The sequence below is a fragment of the Papio anubis genome, chromosome 18 (assembly GCF_008728515.1).
Source record: "Papio anubis isolate 15944 chromosome 18, Panubis1.0, whole genome shotgun sequence".
Lineage (NCBI taxonomy): Eukaryota > Metazoa > Chordata > Mammalia > Primates > Cercopithecidae > Papio > Papio anubis.
This window is the reverse complement of record NC_044993.1, coordinates 49,129,737-49,147,982: the sequence shown is the minus strand read 5'-3', so window position 1 is coordinate 49,147,982 and position 18,246 is coordinate 49,129,737. Positions and strand designations below refer to the sequence as shown.

The 18,246-nt window shown below is 39.7% G+C and overlaps 1 long non-coding RNA gene across 7 annotated transcripts in view; it reads right to left on the bottom strand.

Annotated features, from left to right (window-relative positions):
- Positions 1–18,246, bottom strand: part of LOC110742019 — a 93,678-nt gene that overhangs the window by 25,534 nt on the left and 49,898 nt on the right. For 4 of the 7 annotated variants that reach the window (XR_002519184.2, XR_002519185.2, XR_002519188.2 and 1 more), the window contains 5 exons: positions 16,429–16,578; positions 15,714–15,889; positions 12,550–12,644; positions 9,522–9,682; positions 3,216–3,298 (listed from right to left, as the gene is read on the bottom strand). This is a non-coding gene — a long non-coding RNA (uncharacterized LOC110742019). Of the gene's footprint in view, positions 1–658; positions 663–3,215; positions 3,299–4,386; positions 4,615–9,521; positions 9,683–12,549; positions 12,645–15,713; positions 15,890–16,428; positions 16,579–18,246 lie in introns of those variants that run through there. The other 3 variants (XR_002519186.2, XR_004179822.1, XR_002519189.2) reach the window with 3 other exon arrangements.

Below are 18,246 nucleotides of genomic sequence, written 5' to 3'. Positions count from 1 at the left end.
CTGATGAGGATGGAAAGAAAGGGGAATGCTGTACATGGTTTATGCGAATGTGAATTGCTATAGCCACTATGAAACACAGTATAGAGTTTCCTCAAAAAGACCTAAAAATAGAACTTTGCATGCTCCGGCAATTCTACTACTGAATTTATATCCAAAAGAAAGAAAATCAATGTATCAAAGCGATATCTGCACAGCCATGTTTATTGCAGCACTATTCACAATAGCCAAAATATCGAATCAACCTAAGTGACCATCAACAGATGAATGGATAAGGAAATGTTGTATATATACACAATGGGATATTATTCAGCCATAGCAAAGAATGAAATTCTGTCCTTTGCACCAACATGAATGAAACTGGGGGCCATTCCATTAAGTGAAATAAGCCAAGCACAGAAAGAAAAGTACCGCATGTTCTCACTCACATGTGGGAGCTAAAAAATGAATCTCATGAAGATAGGGTAGATTGGCAGTTACCGGGAATGGAGGAAAGAGGAGGAAGGAATAACGAGAGAAAAATAAATATAAATGTTTTTATTACCACTGAACTGTACACTTAAAAAGGGTAAATTATTAGCCAGATGCGGTGGCTCACGCCTGTAATCCCAGCACTTTGGGAGGCCAACGCGGGTGGATCACAAGGTCAGGAGTTTGAGACCAGCCTGGCCAACATCGTGAAACCCCGTCTCTACTAAAAATACAAAAATTAGCCAGGCGTGGTGGCAGGCGCCTGTAATCCCAGCTACTCAGTAGGCCGACGCAGGAGAATCGCTTGAACCAGGGAGGCAGAGGTTGCAGTGAGCCCAGATCATGCCACTGCACCCCAGCTTGGGCAAAAGAGCGAGATTCCATCTAAAAAAAAAAAAAAAAACTGTACATTATCTGTGTATATTTTATTTCAAAAAAAATTTTAAAGTTCGCACTTTCTATCTTGAGTAAAGAAAAGGGAATACTCACAAACTCTTGGTGGAAATGTCAGTTAGTTTACCCTCTATGGAAAGCAGTTTAGTAATTTCTCAAAGAACCAAAAATAGAACTATTTGACCCAGAAATCACATTACTGGGTATATACCCGAAGGAATATAAATTGTTCAACCAAAAAGACACATGCACACATATGTTCATCACAGCACTATTCACAGTAGCAAAGACACAGAATCAACCTAGATGCTCCTTAATGGTAGAGCTGATAATGTGGTACATGTATATCATGGAATACTACACAGCCATCAAAAAGAGAAGGATCTTGTTCTTTGCAGTGACTTGGATGCAACTGGAGCCCATTATCCTAATCAAATTAATGCAAAAACAGAAAACCAAATACCACAAGTTCTCACTTATAAGTGGAACTAAACATTGGATACACATTGATGTAAGGATAGGAAAAATAGACTCTGGAACTCCAAAATGGGGGAGGGAGGGAGGGAGGGAGGAAGCAAGTGTTGAAAAACTATTCATTGGGTATTCTGCTTACTATTGGGGTGATGGGTTCAATAGAAGCCTAAACTTCAACATCATGAAATGTGTACCTATGTAACCAACTTGCTAACTTATATTCAGGTACCCTCTGAATATAAAATTTAAATAATCAAATAGATAAGAAACAAATCAGAGTGAGGATAGATTTCTTAAAAGGATTTTTTTTCACCTTCTAAGATTTGGCAATTTGTGATGCAGCAATAGGTGGTTAATACAAAACATCAACATATTTTAAAGATGGTAGTTACAAAAAGCTTCCTGGAAGAAGTGACATTTCAACAGAACCCTGAATGATAAGAAGCTCTCTGGGAAGAATATTCCAAGCAGTGGTGATATCTGAAAGAAAGGTTACTTGAGAGCAGAAGCAAGGCCAGAGAATGTGGGTGTGGGATCAAGGGTGAGCACAGCATGCTGGGAGGTTTTAGTATCAGTCAAAAGTCAGAGAAACTGTCGTATATCTGTATGATGGAAAACTACTCAGCCACAAAAAGGAATGAATTAACAGCATTTGTAGTGAACTGGATGAGAATGCATAATATTATTCTAAGTGAAGTAACTCAGGAATGGAAACTCAAACATCGTATGTTCTCACCGATCTGTGGGAGCTAAGTTATGAGGATGCAAAAGCTTAAGATTGATACAATGAACTCTGGAGACTTGGGGGGAAGGGTGGGGGGGGCGAGAGATAAAAGACTACAAATAGGGTGCCGTGTATATTGCTCGGGTAATGGGTGCACCAAAATCTCACAAATCACCCCTAAAGAACTTACTCATGTAACCAAATACCTCCTGTACCCAATAACCTATGGAAAAATAAAATAAAATAAATAAATAAATAAATAAATAAATAAATAAATAAATAAATAAAATGGGGGGGGAAAAAAAAAAAGGTCAGATACCTCCAAGAGCTTCCAGGGCTATCATCCTAAAAGTCTGGACTTCATTAAATGTTCACCTATATGCGATCACATGATTTGTGATGTGAATAATGAATAATGTAGAATTTAAGTTTTTTTATTTTTTTGTTTTGTTTGTTTGAGACAGAGTTTTGCTCTGTTGCCCTGGCTGCAGTGCAGTGGCGCAATCTTGGCTCACTGCCACCTCTGCCCCCAGGGTTCCAGTGATTCTCCTGCCTCAGCCTCCTGGACAGCTGGGATTACAGGCGCCAGGCACCATGCCAAGCTGTTTTTGTATTTTTAGTAGAGATGGGGTTTTGCCATGTTGGCCAGGCTGGTCTCAAACTCCCGACCTCAGGTGATCCACCTGCCTCGGCCTCCCAAAGTGCTGGGATTACAGGCATGAGCCACTGCACCCGGCCAGGGTGCAGGAATCTAAGAGCTTTTTCCCGGAAAATGGTTGTGAGTGGGCCAGATTCAAAACAGGGTGAATCATCGGCAGAGTACTGCACTGGCTTAAGCAACAGATATCATGGCGTGGACCAAGATCATTTGTGTAAGAAGGAAAGAAAATAAGTTTTAAATTTATTTTGTAGGTAGAATCCGTAATCATCAAGCATATTTGTTGGTCATTGAGTTTAACCGAATTCAAAATAATTGAAGTTTTTAATGTAGTGACTAAAACTCAACAAAAGGCTGATAGCTCAGACTTCAGAATTTTGTCCTTGAGTTTTCAACGTAGGGAAGAAGAAGTAAAGGCTAGGAATAGTGGGTAGAGCCTCATCAACTGATATTTGTCAACTGGTCTTAAGCAGTGAAATTTCATGGTTTCCTTCCTACCTTTTGTTGATCTGAGCTTTCCCATCAATGCTTCTTCTCTCTGTCCCATGTCCTTAATTCCTGGCACTTGTAATCCTCATTTCCTAATTTCAACAAAGAATCTAATTAGATGTAACTTCATAGCCTAGATACTTGTAGTTTTTTCCAAATACACCATATAGTCTTTACTAACTTGTGCATACTAAGGTGGAACTCAAAATATTTAATAACCAATATGGCATGGGCATGAAAGAATGATAAAAACTGGTGTGGCTGCTCAACCAGTGTGCAATGAAAAATCAGCCTTAATTCTCATATTTACCAGTTGATAAAAAATCTCCTCTTTCTCTAACCAGAAACTTTTTTTCGTCTACCAAAATTTCCGCAAATATCTCCTCCATATACCGTTCTTTGACCTCTAGGTTCTTCATAACTACTGGAACAAACTCTTGCATTAGGTATTACTTTGTACCTACATTATCTGTGTACATGACCGTGGACCAAAGTCTTGCCCACGGATTTCCAGTACCTAAGCCCAGTGTAAATAGGCCTCCATGATACTGATCTCAATTTCTCTCTCCAGTCTCCACCTTTACAATGTTTATTCACACACCAGAACCTCCTTTCCATCCTCATCAATTTGATGGGTTCTTCTTCTCAATCTAGCCACCTGGGTTGACAATCTGTTCACCTTTATGCCTCTATATCTGTTTCTTTCACAGAAGGTTTTCTTTGCCAACCCGACCTCCATGTTGAACTTCTAGTCATCCTTAAAAGCCCAACTCCAGTGTTAAGCTCTGGGAAGACTTTTTTGATTACTACCTCTAACAAAGTCACTAGCCTCTTCAGCTTATATTCAACTTTTTCTTGAGCATGACTTTATTCATTTCATATACAATTTTGTGCACACACACACAGAAAACACATATATACGTGTGTATGTATGTGTGTGTATATATATATATTTTTTCTGTTGTGTGGTTATAAAACAGTTATCAACATATGTATTTGTCTTCCACACTACAGTGCTACAGTGTGAGCCTCCAAAGGAAGAAATTATGGCTAATATCTTTATCCTCCACACACCAATAGTGACCTAAAGCAGTGTTTGTTGAATGAATGAATGAATGGAGGGAGGAAAGAAGAGAGAGGAGAAGAGGAGGGAGGCAGCATTTAAAGGAGAGACATGGGAAAACTTGGAACAAAAGTTTTATTTCTGCAGTTGTTGCCTGCATGAAGGTTTCCTAAGAAAAGCTTTGTGTCTATGTCTATGTGGCTATCAAGGGTTTCCTCTAGCATCCTGTTGTGATTGGCTGCACCATTTCATCCTGACCATTAGCTGAAGCTCAGGTCAAGACTGACTGTGGCCTGGACCTGCAGGACAGATGAGTGGCCTCCTCAGCACATCAGACTGAATGTCCTAGGAGAGAAAGGGCTTGTCAGGGAATATTGAGGAATATCCAGGTGGCTCAGTGCTATTCCTCCTCCTCCACACATTGTGTCATTTCCTAGGAGTGGTACTGGCATGGAGACTGGAAGAAGAAGAGGGATCTCTTTTCAGCACCAGAGGTAGGGATGTTCTTGCCCTGCCTGTCCTATCCAGAGAACTAGGTCATGAAATATCCCTCCTTTGAAAGAAAATGAGAGATTTGCACAAGCACTGAAACCCTCTTAGAAGCTAGGAGCTGCTAAGTCACCATGCGAGCATGGGAGGTGCTTCTGACAAAGAAAACAATATTTGCATCTATATTTGGGGCAGTGATTGCAAGATAAAGCAATGAAGGTACCAAAATGACCTGTGATTGATTCTGGGGAAAAGAGGTAGCAGGTGGTAGTGGTGGGGTGGGCGGTGGACTGCTCCTTTGAAACAGACATCTGCAATAACAAAGGAACTCTATTTTTTCACCACAATAGGCTGCTGCCTGTCCTGCTGCAATTTTGTGAAAAATCCAGAGCAAATCTCTACCCCAGTGGGAAACCAGCTGATGTACACTTAGTTTTTGTTTTTATATTTTGTCAAATATTTCAGATTTTGTTGTAGAAAAATTCTAATGTCAGTAGGTTTTTAGATCACAGGCCTATAGGATGGCCTGGAATTGGGCACTGAAGTGCATCCCAAGCTGCTGAGTGTTCTAGATGTTTCTCAAAAACTGCTGTATGTTCCCATTAGTGACATTAAATATTTTTTCATATACCTGTTGGTCAGTTATGTCTTCTTTTAACCATTTGCCAATATTTTCATGTCCAAAGAGTCAACAAGCCAGAGAACATTTAAATTTGTGCTTATCTTGCATAAATAACTACCATATGCCAGACACAATACTAAGTCTTTTATGCACTAAGTATTTCAATTTACATTTTCAGTCACTCTATGATGTGGATATCATCTTGCATTATAATAAATAAACTAAAGCTCAGGGGTATTCACGAGATTTGTTCACAGTTACCTTTTTCTTTTTTTTCTTTTCTTTTCTTTTTCTTTTCTTTTCTTTTTTTTTTTTTTTTTTTTTCCTTTTGAGATGGAGTTTCACTCTTGTTGCCCAGGCTGGAGTGCAATGGCACAATCTCGGCTCACTGCAACTTCTGCTTCTCGGGTTCAGGTGATTCTTCTGCCTCAGCCTCCCGAGTAGCTGGGATTACAGGCATGCACCACCATGCCCCGCTAATTTTGTGTGTGTGTGTGTGTGTGTGTGTGTGTGTGTGTGTGTGTGTGTATATATATATATATATTTTTTTTTTTTTAGTAGAGATAGGGTTTCTCCATGTTTGTCAGACTGATCTCGAACTCCTGATCTCAGGTGATCCACCCACCTCGGCCTCCCAAGGTGCCGGGATTACAGGCATGAGCCTCTGCGCCCAGCCCCCAAAGTTCCTTTTTTCTGAATGCACTTCTCCTCAGAGTTAGTACCCGGCCTCTGAAGGCAAAACATGCCGTGGACTTTGTTCTTCACTTGTATAGCAATAAGTGACAGAGAAGACTGAAGTGTACTCAACATATATAGAATTCTTTACCTAGTCCAGGCATCGTGATCGATACAGGTACACACACCCCCACATACATAGACATGCATACACACACTTACAAATATAATGGATACATATCCATCCCAATCCATTCCTTAAAGATGAGAACACAGAACTTCACAGAGAACACTGAAACTACCATGCTCATGTAGCCAATAGGAGGTGAGCTGAGTTCTATTCCAGAATCACCTGTGCCAATGTTTTTTCCAAGGCATACCTTCCAGAGATGGTGACTGAGCAGGGTCAGGCTCTGATATTTGTTTATTCAGTGTGTCTTCTCCTGTTGTTTCTTACAAACAGAACCCCAGCAATGGACCAGTTACTTTCTGTTCAATTTGTCAGACTCCTCAGCACCTTGAATGCCCAACTGAGAGTTCTTGCCGATAAGGTGTAGGTAAAAATCCCTGCTGAGGGCTTCTTTCTCCAATAAAAATTAATAATTCCCCGCACTAAAGACAACGTTATTCCTTCATCTTTTCCCTTTTCCCCCCGATGCCTGGAGGTCAAAAACTGTCTTGCAATTCTGAGGTTTGGAGCCAGAGGCTGAGCATCATGGAGGAGAAAGATAGGAGGAGTTCTAGTACTTGATAACTTCCAAGGACGTTTTTACCAGCTTTATAATGCTGATTTTCAGACTTGTTACATGAAGAAAATTTAGATTAGTCAAGTTTTCTAAGTGATGCATTACCATAGGGATATGATCCAGATTCTAACCGTGGCTGTTACTTATCAATTTAGCTGCTTTGTTTCCGACCACTGTTCCTGCTAAATCCAGCACCAGTCCCAGTACTTGCCACTATATTCTCCTCCCTATATATATATTTTTTCTTTAAACAACTTTATCAAAGTATGATGGACATGAAATCCATAACTCCCCGAAGATTCCCCATGTTCCTTTGCAATCCCTCCCTCTGTTCTTTTCCACTCTCTCCTCCATTCCCAGTTAAATCCTGATTTGCTTTCTGTCACTATAAATGAGTTTTTATTTTCTAGGAATTTCTAAAATGGAGTATATATGGTCTTTTTTTTAGTCTTCTTTCCCTTACCCTCAGTATAATAATTTTGAGAATCATTGACGTTTTTTAATTTTAAATTTTCTTATAGATATATAATATTTGAACATACTGATAGGGTACATGTGGTCTTTTGATGAAAGCATACAATGTGTAATGATCAAATTTGGGCAACTGGGATATCTGTAACCTCAAACATTTATTATTTCTTTGTGTTGGGAACATTTCAAATCTATTCTTCTATCTATTTTGAAATATACAAGAATGTTAGCTATAATCACCCTATTGTGCTACTGAGCACTAGATCTTTTATCTAACTGTTTTTTGTACCCATTAAATGACCTCACTTTATTCCTTCTCCCCACTAGTCTTCCCAGACTCTGGTAACCACCATTCTATTCACTAATTCATAAGATGAATTTTTTCAGTTCCCACATTTGAGTGAGAACATGTAATACTTGTCTTTGTGTGCCCGGCTTATTTTATTTAACATAATATCCTCTAGTTCCACCCATGTTGCAGCAAATGACAGAATTTTGTTACTTTTCATGCCTGAATAATATTCCATTGTGTATATATTTTTATATATGTCTCAAATATTCTTTACCCATTCATCTGTTGATGAACATTTTGATGCCATATCTTGGCTACTATGGATAGTGCTGCAACAAACATGAAGGGTGCAGATACCTCCTCAGTATACTGATACCTTTTCATTTGGATATATCCCTAGCCATGTGAACACTGGATCATATAGTAGTTCAATTTTTAGTTTTTTGAGGAACTTCCATACTATTTTCCATAGTAGCTGTACTAATTTGTATTCCTAGAAACAGTGTATGAGTGTTCTCTTTTTTCCATATCTTTGCCAGCATTTGTTTTTCTCTGTCTTTTTTATAATAGCCATTTTAACTGGAGTGAGATGATATCTCATTGTGGTTTTGATTTGCATTTTCCTGATGATTAGTAGCATTGCACATTTTTTCATATACCTGTTGGCCATTTATATGTCTTCTTCTGAGAAATGTCTATTCAGATATTTGCCCATTTTTTATTCAGCTTATTATTATTATTTTTGCTGCTGAGTTTTTTGAGTTCTTTATATATTTTGGTTATTATACCTTGTCAGCTGAATAGTTTGAAAATATTTTTTTCTTACTGTGTAGGTTGTCTCTTCACTTTGTTAATTGTTTCCTTTGCTATGCTAAAGCTTTTTATGTTGATGGAATCACATTTGCCAATTTTTGCTTTGGTTGCCTGTACCTTTAACATCTTGCTCGAGAAATATAAGTCCTACCCAGAGCAATGAGACAAGATAAAGAAAGGGCATTTAATTTGGAAAGAAAGAGGTCAAATTGTCCTTGTTTACAGGCAATATAATCTTATATTTAGAAAAACCTAAAGACTCCACTAAAAACTGTTAGAACTAATGAACAAACACAGTAACACTGCAGGATAAAAAATCAACATACAAAATCAACAGGGTTTCTATATGCCAACTGTGAACAATTTGAAAAAGAAAATAAGAAAGCAATCCCATTTATAATATCTAGAAAAAAAAATGCCTAGGAATAAGCTTAACCAAGGAAGTGAAATATCTCTATAATAAAAAATACAAAAGATTGACAGAAGAAATTGAAGAGAACATCAAAAAGTGGAAAGATATCCTATGTTCATGGATTGAAAAAATTGATATTGCTAAAATGTCCATATTACTCAAAGCAATATACAGATTCAATGCAATTTCTTCTATTAAAATGTCAATAACTTTCTTCACAGAAATAGAAAAACAATACTATAATTTCTATAGAACCACAAAAGACTCAGAAGAGTCAAAGCAATCCTGAGTAAAAAGAACAAAGACAGAGGTATCACATTGACTTCAAAGTGTACTACAAAACTATAGTAACCAAAACAGCATGGTACTGGCATAAAAATAGACAGCCAGACCTATGGAACAGAATAGAGGATCCAGAAATAAATTCACACATTTACGGTCAACCCGTTTTTGACAAAGCTAATCCCTGTGTTTTCATGATCCACCCCTTGCTTCCTTTAAGTTCTGATTCTATGTCACCTTAGAAAGTCACCACTTGATCATTTTATTTCAATAGTCTCTACTACACTCTACCCCTTACTCTACCTTTATTCTTCATTGAAGTTATCATTACAAAAATAATGTTATAAATGTATACATTTATTTATTGTTTATCTTTCCACTGGAAGTCTAATTATTTTTTGTTCAAGAACCTCTGTTACATAATAGCTAACCGATAACTACTTGTTGTACCTGTAAGTGAACATTCAACCCAATTCCATATGCTTTGCATAGAAAGAATGTAGCAGAAAGTATTCTGAATAAAGAATATCTGATTGGAGTCTTTGCTTTGCCACGTACTGGCTGTGTGACCATTAGCAAGTTACATTCTCTCTCACTGTCTTGTTTTTTATCTGTAAAACAGAATAAATAATATTAAATTATCTCATGATTTGAAATTGTTAGATGAGTGCCTGGTATATACTAACCCAGAAAATGATGACTATTATGATGATTAGAACCATTGTTATTATAACAATATCATTTCTAAACATTTATTTTCTCAACAATCATATTAATATGCTTTTTCCCCTCAAAAGTTATGTCAATCAAAAGAGGATATGTACATATTGTTTCTGTATTTTAAAATGCTGAACTATTATTAGGTGTCTTTACTGTATTAGTTTCCCAGGGCTGCTGTAACAAAGTCTGACAAACTGAATGGCTTAAACAGTAGAAATTTATTGTCTCACAGTTCTGGTGAGTAGGAGTCCCAAATTAAGGTGTCAGTAAAGTCGATTCCTTCTGAGGGTCAGAAGAGAATAATCTGTTTCAGGTATCTTTCTTTGGCTTATAGATGGCCATCTTTTCATTATTTCTCTTCATATCATTTTCCTTCTGTGGGTGTCTGTGTCAAAATTTCTCCTTTTTATAAAGGACACTAATTATATTGGATTAGGTCCCACTTCAATGACTTCATTTTAACATGATTACCTCTGTAAAGACCCTAGTTCCAAATAAGATCATATACTGAGGTACTGGAAGTTAGGACTTCAACATATAAATTTGAAGGCACTAGAAAATTCAACTCATAACATGTACCTACACTGGGGTACTTCTCACAAATAAAGTTCATTATCTTTAAGTATATAAATTCTGTATCAATAATTATTTCATTTATTTTTTATTAATTTATACATGTATTGAACTCTGTAGAGGAACTGGACCACAAAATATTGTTTCATTTAGAACCAAAGAGGAGATCTAGAGCCTTCCAATCCCTCAGTGTACTACCCCCACAAAGATTGAAAGACACTGATCTAACACCATCGGACGATATAGATTGACTTGAAAGTATAGAGTGACTTGACTACAGGAGTACTTGAGTGGTGGTGAAATGACTGAGCCTGTATCTCTACCAAGCTTCCCCTTCTATCTGCAGATGTCTCTGAGGAACAGAGGCAAAAATGCAGTGGGATCTTCTCTAAGTCATTCATTAATGAGACATTCACTAATGAGAGAGACAGATAACTCACTGTCAGGAATGACCCTAGATTCCAAAGCAACATTGGAAAGTCAGGTAGGTTCAGTGATGATCAACAGAAAACTGTTCTGAGAGATGAGAGGAGACATGAGGGGACTTAATAGGAGATGCCCATAGTTAGTAGATCAGCACCCCCTATAATCTTGCACCCCTCCTCTGTCTTATCTCAACGTCTCATCAGTTACTGTATTAGTCTGTTTTCACTCTGCTGATAGAGACATACCTGAGACATACCTGTAATTTACAAAGAAAAAGAGGTTTAATGGACTCCCAGTTACACATGACTGGGGAGGTCTCACAGTCATGGCAGAAGGTGAAGGGCATGTCTTACATGGCGGCAGGCAAGACAGAATGAGAGCCAAGCAAAAGAGGTTTCCTTTTATGAAATTATTGGATCTCGTGAGACTTACTACCACAAGAACAGTATGGGGAAACCTGCCCCCATGATTCAATTATCTCCCACTGAGTCCCTCCCACAACACATGAGATTATGGGAGCTACAATTCAAGATGAGATTTGGGTGGGGACACAGTCAAACCATGTCAGTCACTAATATGAGGCATGTCTGCCTTTTTAACTGATTTTCTTGGACCTCATGACCTCTCGCTTGGGTTATTCCAAGTGTGTCTTATTGAAAATTCCAAGCTTCAATCATACCAGTTTCTGGGTCTATTCAGGGATGTCACAGCCAGTGGAAATGTTTTAACGCCAGCTGGTTAAAGTCCACACTCCACAGTGTTTCACAATCATGTTCCAAAGTTTCCTTTTCAGTCTCATTCCTTTTTTTCACCTAAATAGCACTCTCTGTCTCAGCCAGACTGACCTGGCCCTGTCTTCCACATGCACCTTGCACTTTTTGATATCTTGTTATTCACTGATGCCACAACACCCACCACATTCCTTAGTCCTTCAAGGTCCAGATCTCAAGATGCTTCAAATATTTTCTCTCCTTTCTCTGAACACTAGCACTGATGTGATAGAAGCACGAGCCCGAACATAGGCTAGAATCCATAAATTTCTGGGATATTATACACCAGACATTCATCTAATCTGGTATTTTCATCCATCGATTAATGAGTTGATTGGTTGATTAAATGTATGATATTTAGTAAGCATCTACTTGTGAAACATATGCTTAGGAACTGAGGATACAGAGGAAAACAAGACAAATTCACTGCCCTCAAGGACCTATTGAAAATCATGTATCTGTTGCATGTTTGCTCACATCCCCCACAATTCTTGCACACAAATTAGCTAGAATGTAAAACATTTAGTGATGGAAATTCTTTCTTTGTGATTAGCCTATGAATTTTCTGAGAGCTAACCCATTATTATATTAACATCATCATCATCATCATCACTAATATTTACTGACCTATAACCACATGCCACATCCTATGCTTGATAAACTACCATGTACTTAACCTATATTATGTCATGCAATCCTTACAATAATCCTAAATATTAGAATTATTATTTCTCCCATTTCACATATAAGGGAAATGAGGCACAAAGAATTTAAATTACTTGCAAGAAGCTATGCAGAGAGTAAGCAATGGATACAAGCTTCAGACTGAGGCAGTGTGAACTCTACAATGCAGAATCTAAGCAACAACAATATCCTTATCCCCCATCGTGACATGGACCTAACGCTGTGCAGACACACATCGAGTGTGTGTTAGAGTGCTGACTCTTGCATCACACTGCTTGGGTTCAGTCACTGGATTTCTCACTTACCAGCTCTGTGACCTCTTTGGTCTTCAGGCTCCTCATCTGCAAAATTTAAATAATGATAGTAGCTCCCTCAGAGGGTTGTCAGAAGGATCAAATTCCTGAATATACATAAATATATTTAGAACAGCACCTGGCAAAAATTTACCATTACTTTGGTTGATAATTATAGGTACCATTAGAAAGGTTCAGAGCATATTTGCAAAGAAAGGAACATCTAGTCCAGTGCCTATGCGCAGTTCGAACTTAGCAGCAATAAATAAATCTCCAGCCCGGTGCCCAGAACACAGCATGGTGTCCAGTAATTGTTTATTGATTGAACAACTGACTGTCAAAAGCCAGGGGGCGGTGCCTGTGTGGAAACCTAGCATGAGTTTGCATCGTGCTCTGAACATTGATCTGACTCCAGAGGGCGATGGGTCCCCAGCCAGGAAGAATCCAATTTCAATATTGTAAGTGGCACACACGTCCTCTAACCCATCTCCCTTCTGCCCTACAGCTCCAGGCCTCGAAATGTACTCCCCTCTGCAACACAGCTGGCTGTGTCTGGACACCAGTGACATGCCACATCTAGTTTATCTGATGGCTCTCAAAGTTGCAATTATACCTCCTGAATAAGGAGGGTTATGAGATTAATTAAAGGATGCCAATCTCAAGCAGACTTGCAGAATTTCTGTCTCTGCTTAGGTGGAACAATTCCAAGTGCATCTGCAGCTAGTGAGGCAAGAGGCCATGCAGCCTGTCCCTCTCCCTCCAACGGGCATACCTTGCACTTCTCTTTCTCCAGAAAGAGGTGTCTCACAACCCTTTTAAAACTGAGCCAAGGATTGTTATTTCTATGCCTCACTAAAAGAGAAGCTGGGGCCACAGATGGCTCTGAAGCAGAAAGGGTTAAGATTTCCTTTCAGATCCGGGTTCTTTGGGGGCGAGGCAGAGGAGAGAAGGAAACGCCATCATATCATCATTTTCCAGTTTTTCTTTCTTTTAGAGTCCTCATATTGCTTACTAACACATGAAATGCTTAAGGGCAGGGACCAGCTCAGAACCTCGCACAACCCCTATAGAATGACGAGATGGTGTTTGGCTTGGTTCCAGGGCCTCCAAATGCTCAAATCCCTAGCCAGTTGCCCACTCTGCCGTCGAATCAAAAAATGGATATGAGAAAGGAACTCCCCTAGCAAAATCATTTTATTACTCTGAACATAATGACCCTCAGCCCTAGATATGTACTCCTATCCAAACCCATTAAAACACAGTATCTGGCAGTAGGACAGACGCTTCTATTGTTGTTTCATTCTCATGATTCTGAAGGTCACTTGGAGTTGGAAAGCATTTGTGTCAGGATTTTGTTCCAAAAGCTACTGCAAAATTTCAGTGAACTAGACATTACAAGTAGCTCTAAGAGTCAGGAAGCCTACGTGGAAAAAGGCTGAAGCCTTCAGCTTTGAACATGGTCAGGCAGTGACTCAGGCCCCTTATCTGATATTCACAAATTATCTCAGCCCACAGGATTTACCACTTCAAAGGTGAGGTTAGGGAAGAGTGTTTCTCCAAAGGACTGGAAAGGACTGTTTCTCTAGCTCAAACAGGACTGTTTCTCTTTCTAGAGAGAGAAAATAGCTTCCGTCAAGCAGAAGGAAGCACTAGGTCCGTCTCATATTAACCACACAAGGGAGGGAAATTTCAAAGAGTCAAAAGAGAGAAGAAAGAAAATACTAAGAGTGCCCTCAGCTTCGGAATGCAGACCGTAAACCTTCTCTGTAGGTCACACACTTTGCCCAGTGTTGTATCCTCACACAGGGCTGGCTCTTAGTAAGCTCTCTTGAAAGCCATGTTGGATAGATAAATACAAGTCCTGCAAGTAAACATACCTGTCTTCTGTCCCATTGCATCAGATCTGATGGGTTAATCTGAAGAGTCAAGTTACTCTCAGATACTTCCTAAGCAAGAAGCATCTCAATCTCATACCTCAACCTCTCAACCTCTGTCTCATAAGAGAGGGAAAATGATACAGACAAAAGGACACAAATGGATTGTGGGGTCCAACCACTTGATGTATGACCTTGGGTGAATCACTTAGCTGTGCGATTCCTCGGTTTCATTAGCTGCAGATTGAGAATAATAGCATGTATCCCACAGGGCTATTGTGGGTGATTTTGCTGAGTTTTCTGCAGTGACTGCACACAATAGATACTCTATAAATGGCAGCAGTCAAGAGAGTATGTCTCTGGCTGACTTTTGAGACTTCGAGTGCAGGGGAGGTTTTTTGCTGGTGGGTTGGACATTTATTAAGCTTTGGTTGTCCCCGGGAGACACTGGAGGGTGCTATGGCTTGAAGGTACCCCCTTTAAAATTCAAATGATGTCAGTGTGGTGATATTAAGAAGCAGGGCCTTTAAGATGTGATTAGGCAATGATGACCCATCCCTTGTGAATGGGATTAAAGCCTTGTAAAAGAGGCTTCACTCAGCATTCAGTTCTGTTGCCCTCCGCCTTCCGCCATGTGGAAACGCGGTGTTCCTTCCCCCCGTGCCAACAAGGCACCATCTTGGAAGCAGAGAGCAGCCGTTGCCAGACACCAAACCTGCTAGTGACTTGATCTTGGACTTCCCAGCCAGCAGAACTGTGGAAAATAATTTCTGTTCATTGTAAATTACCAAGTCTCAGGTATTTTGTTAATATTAATAGCATGCTATGAGCTGGGCGCGGTGGCTTACACCTGTAATTCCAGTACTTTAGGAGGCCAAGGTGGGCGGATCACTTGAGGTCGGGAGTTCTAGACTAACCTGGCCAACATGGTAAAACCCCATCTCGACCTAAAAAATACAAAAATTAGCCAGGCGTGGTGGCGGGCGCCTGTAATCCCAGCTACTTGGGGGACTGAGGCAGGAGTGAACCTGGGAGGCAGAGGTTGCAGTGAGCCGAGATCGTGCCATCACACTCCAGCCTGGGGGACAAGAGTGAGACTTTGTCTCAAAAAAAAAAAAAAAAAAAAGCGTGCTATACATGTTATTAATAGCAGCAAGAAATTAACTAAGACAGAGGGCTTTGGTGTCCAGTAAAGGTCTTCTTTAGAATAGATGGGGATGCTTAAAAAAATAGAGCTAGAAAGATAAGGTGGGTACAAGTCCCAACTATGCCACTTTTCAGCTGTGTGACTTGAGGAATAACCTTTGCCTTTCTTGGCCTCTGTTTCCCTATGTGCAGAAGTCAGGAGTCAAGTTAGATGATTTCTCATGCAACATCCAAGAGTTTATCATCCTATTCCCCTGTCAGTAGCATAGCCTGCAGACACTTCAAGCTGGGAAGCCGATGACTGAGGTCTATGCAGGTCTAGAGGACTGCATCTGGAATTGCAAGAAAAGGAAATCAGAGAAGTTAGAGTGTGGCAATAAAATAAACTAAGGTTATAAGATTGTGGGTGGTTTTAAAAGTATTTCTAAATCTATTTTATAATTGCATTATAAACTTTGTATCTTGTTTTAAAATTAGAGGTGGGGAGGGGTAATCCCCACAATATCTAATGCTCAAGGCTGGGCTCTGAGTAAGGGCAGATTCAGGGAAGGTGGAGGAGGATTTTAGAGGGGCTGGGATGAGACTGGACTTCAGATGGAGCAATGGAAAAAGCATCACTGGTTTGGCCAGAATATAGGGAAAATTCTGAACAATTCTGCATTGCAGTGTTGGAGGCAGGCCTCACAGACACTGGCCGATAAGAAGCTTCCACTGAAATTACTCTGTGGCCTTAAATAAGCCACGCTCCCTCTCTGAGGCTCAGATACCAAACTAGCACAATGAGCGGGGTTGGACTAAATCAGAGCCATTTTCTTCTTCCGCAAAGCAGAAGAGATATATGTGTGTGACACAGTCCCAAAGGTGCACCTACATTGTGGTGATGTTTTCCTCCCACTGAAGGCTTTCTCAGGGTCATTGGCCTATTCATGTTAGGATTGCTCTGTCTGCGGATTGACAGTGGAAGACAGTGATCGTGGCCAAGGCCTGTCTTTTTGCTACACTCCATTGCTTTCTGTTCTTACTAAAGAAATCAAAATAAAAATAAATGAGATATTTATCATCTAAAAATAGCTTTGAATCTGTGATAATTTAGAGAAGAGTAAATACATCAAAATCCACAGAATGTGCAACACCCAGCCCAAGGCAATAGTTATGTACCAGGGTGGAGAAGCTCTGGGCAACAGGAAATCTGAGGGTCTATCAAGCACCCAAGGACAATGTAGGGTGGATGTATCCTACCAGAGCATCTCATAGAGTATCAGGGCATAGTAGTCAAGGGGACAGGCCCTGGAGTCAGACTGGCTGGTAGTTCAATGAGTGTAACCTCTTCTGTGTTTTCATTTTCTCATGTTTAAAATGGGGATGATAACTAGAAATACTGTGAGGATAAAATGGAATCATGCATGTAAAAAACTTTGAACAGAGCTTGGCACATGTTAAGTGCATGATACGTGATAAGTGTTAGGTAATGTCATTCATACCCTACACATTTCCTGTTATTCATTCAACAAGGATTTACCTAGTGCCTCTGATGAGCCAAGTCCTGCTTCATATTCTGAGCATGTAGCAAAGAACAAGATACAGTTTATGTCTCCCAAAGGTTTACTTTCTAGTGGAAAGAGAGAGGCTAAAAACAAGAAGACCAATTAATAAATCAGATAAGTTTAGATGGCACAAGTGCTCTGATGAAATTAAAGTGCTATAGTGGAAATAAATCAGGTGAGAGTAATGTTACATCAAGCGGCTGAGAGGGGGTAACTTCATCTCCTCCTAGCCCTGTACCCAACCCAACCCTTTCCTCTCCTCTCTGCCTCTCTTCTCTGAACCCCTCTCCTGTTATATATTCTTGTAGTCCTGTGTTGGATAAGCTTTGATTCAGTGATTCAGGCATTAAACTTGATATCCATGTGTCCTCGCTTGGATTGGAAGTTACAGTGTTAGACTTTCTTGTTGTTCCCTGATACATTTTTTTACTCCTAGGACAGTGTTTGGTTTAGAGTAGATATTCAAAAAATGTTTGTTGAATGTATGCACCAAAAATTGAAGGCTTGAATAATCTACTGCTTCTTCTGCTTCTTCACAGAGATAGGAGAAATGCTTGCCCAGCCTCCCTCAGTACGTCCACTAAGAATTCACAGCCCTTTATCTTATACCAGCACACTGTTTTGTTTTGCATTATGTAATAGAACTAGAAGACCACTGGGCATCTGAGAATCCAACATCGCCTTTACTGTTCACCACATAAATTTGAGTAAGCCACCTAACCTCTCTAAACATCTGTTTTCTCATCAATAAAATGGGAAAGATAATTCTGTGTCTTAGTGGGAACTGCCACATGTTAGATGTGAAAGAATGAGTTGTAAATTCCTATCAAATGCATGACATTATTACCATGAGAGGCAATTAATGACCAGAGGAAAATTCTGAATCCCTGAGCAAATGTTTGATAAGAATCACCATATAGCCTCCTTCAGTCCCTGAAACTCTCCTGTCTCCCTTATATCCTCTAAGGCACACTCCTCTTTTTGTCCTTAGCCAAATGTTGTGCTGTTATGCCCAGACCGTTTGTTCCCCAAAGAAGACCACCAGAGTCCAGAGTCAAAGCCAAGCGGCAAGGATCTTTACTACAAGTTCGAACTTGGTCCCTCCATTCCACAGCATACAAGAGGGCCTGGAACAATGCGAGTGC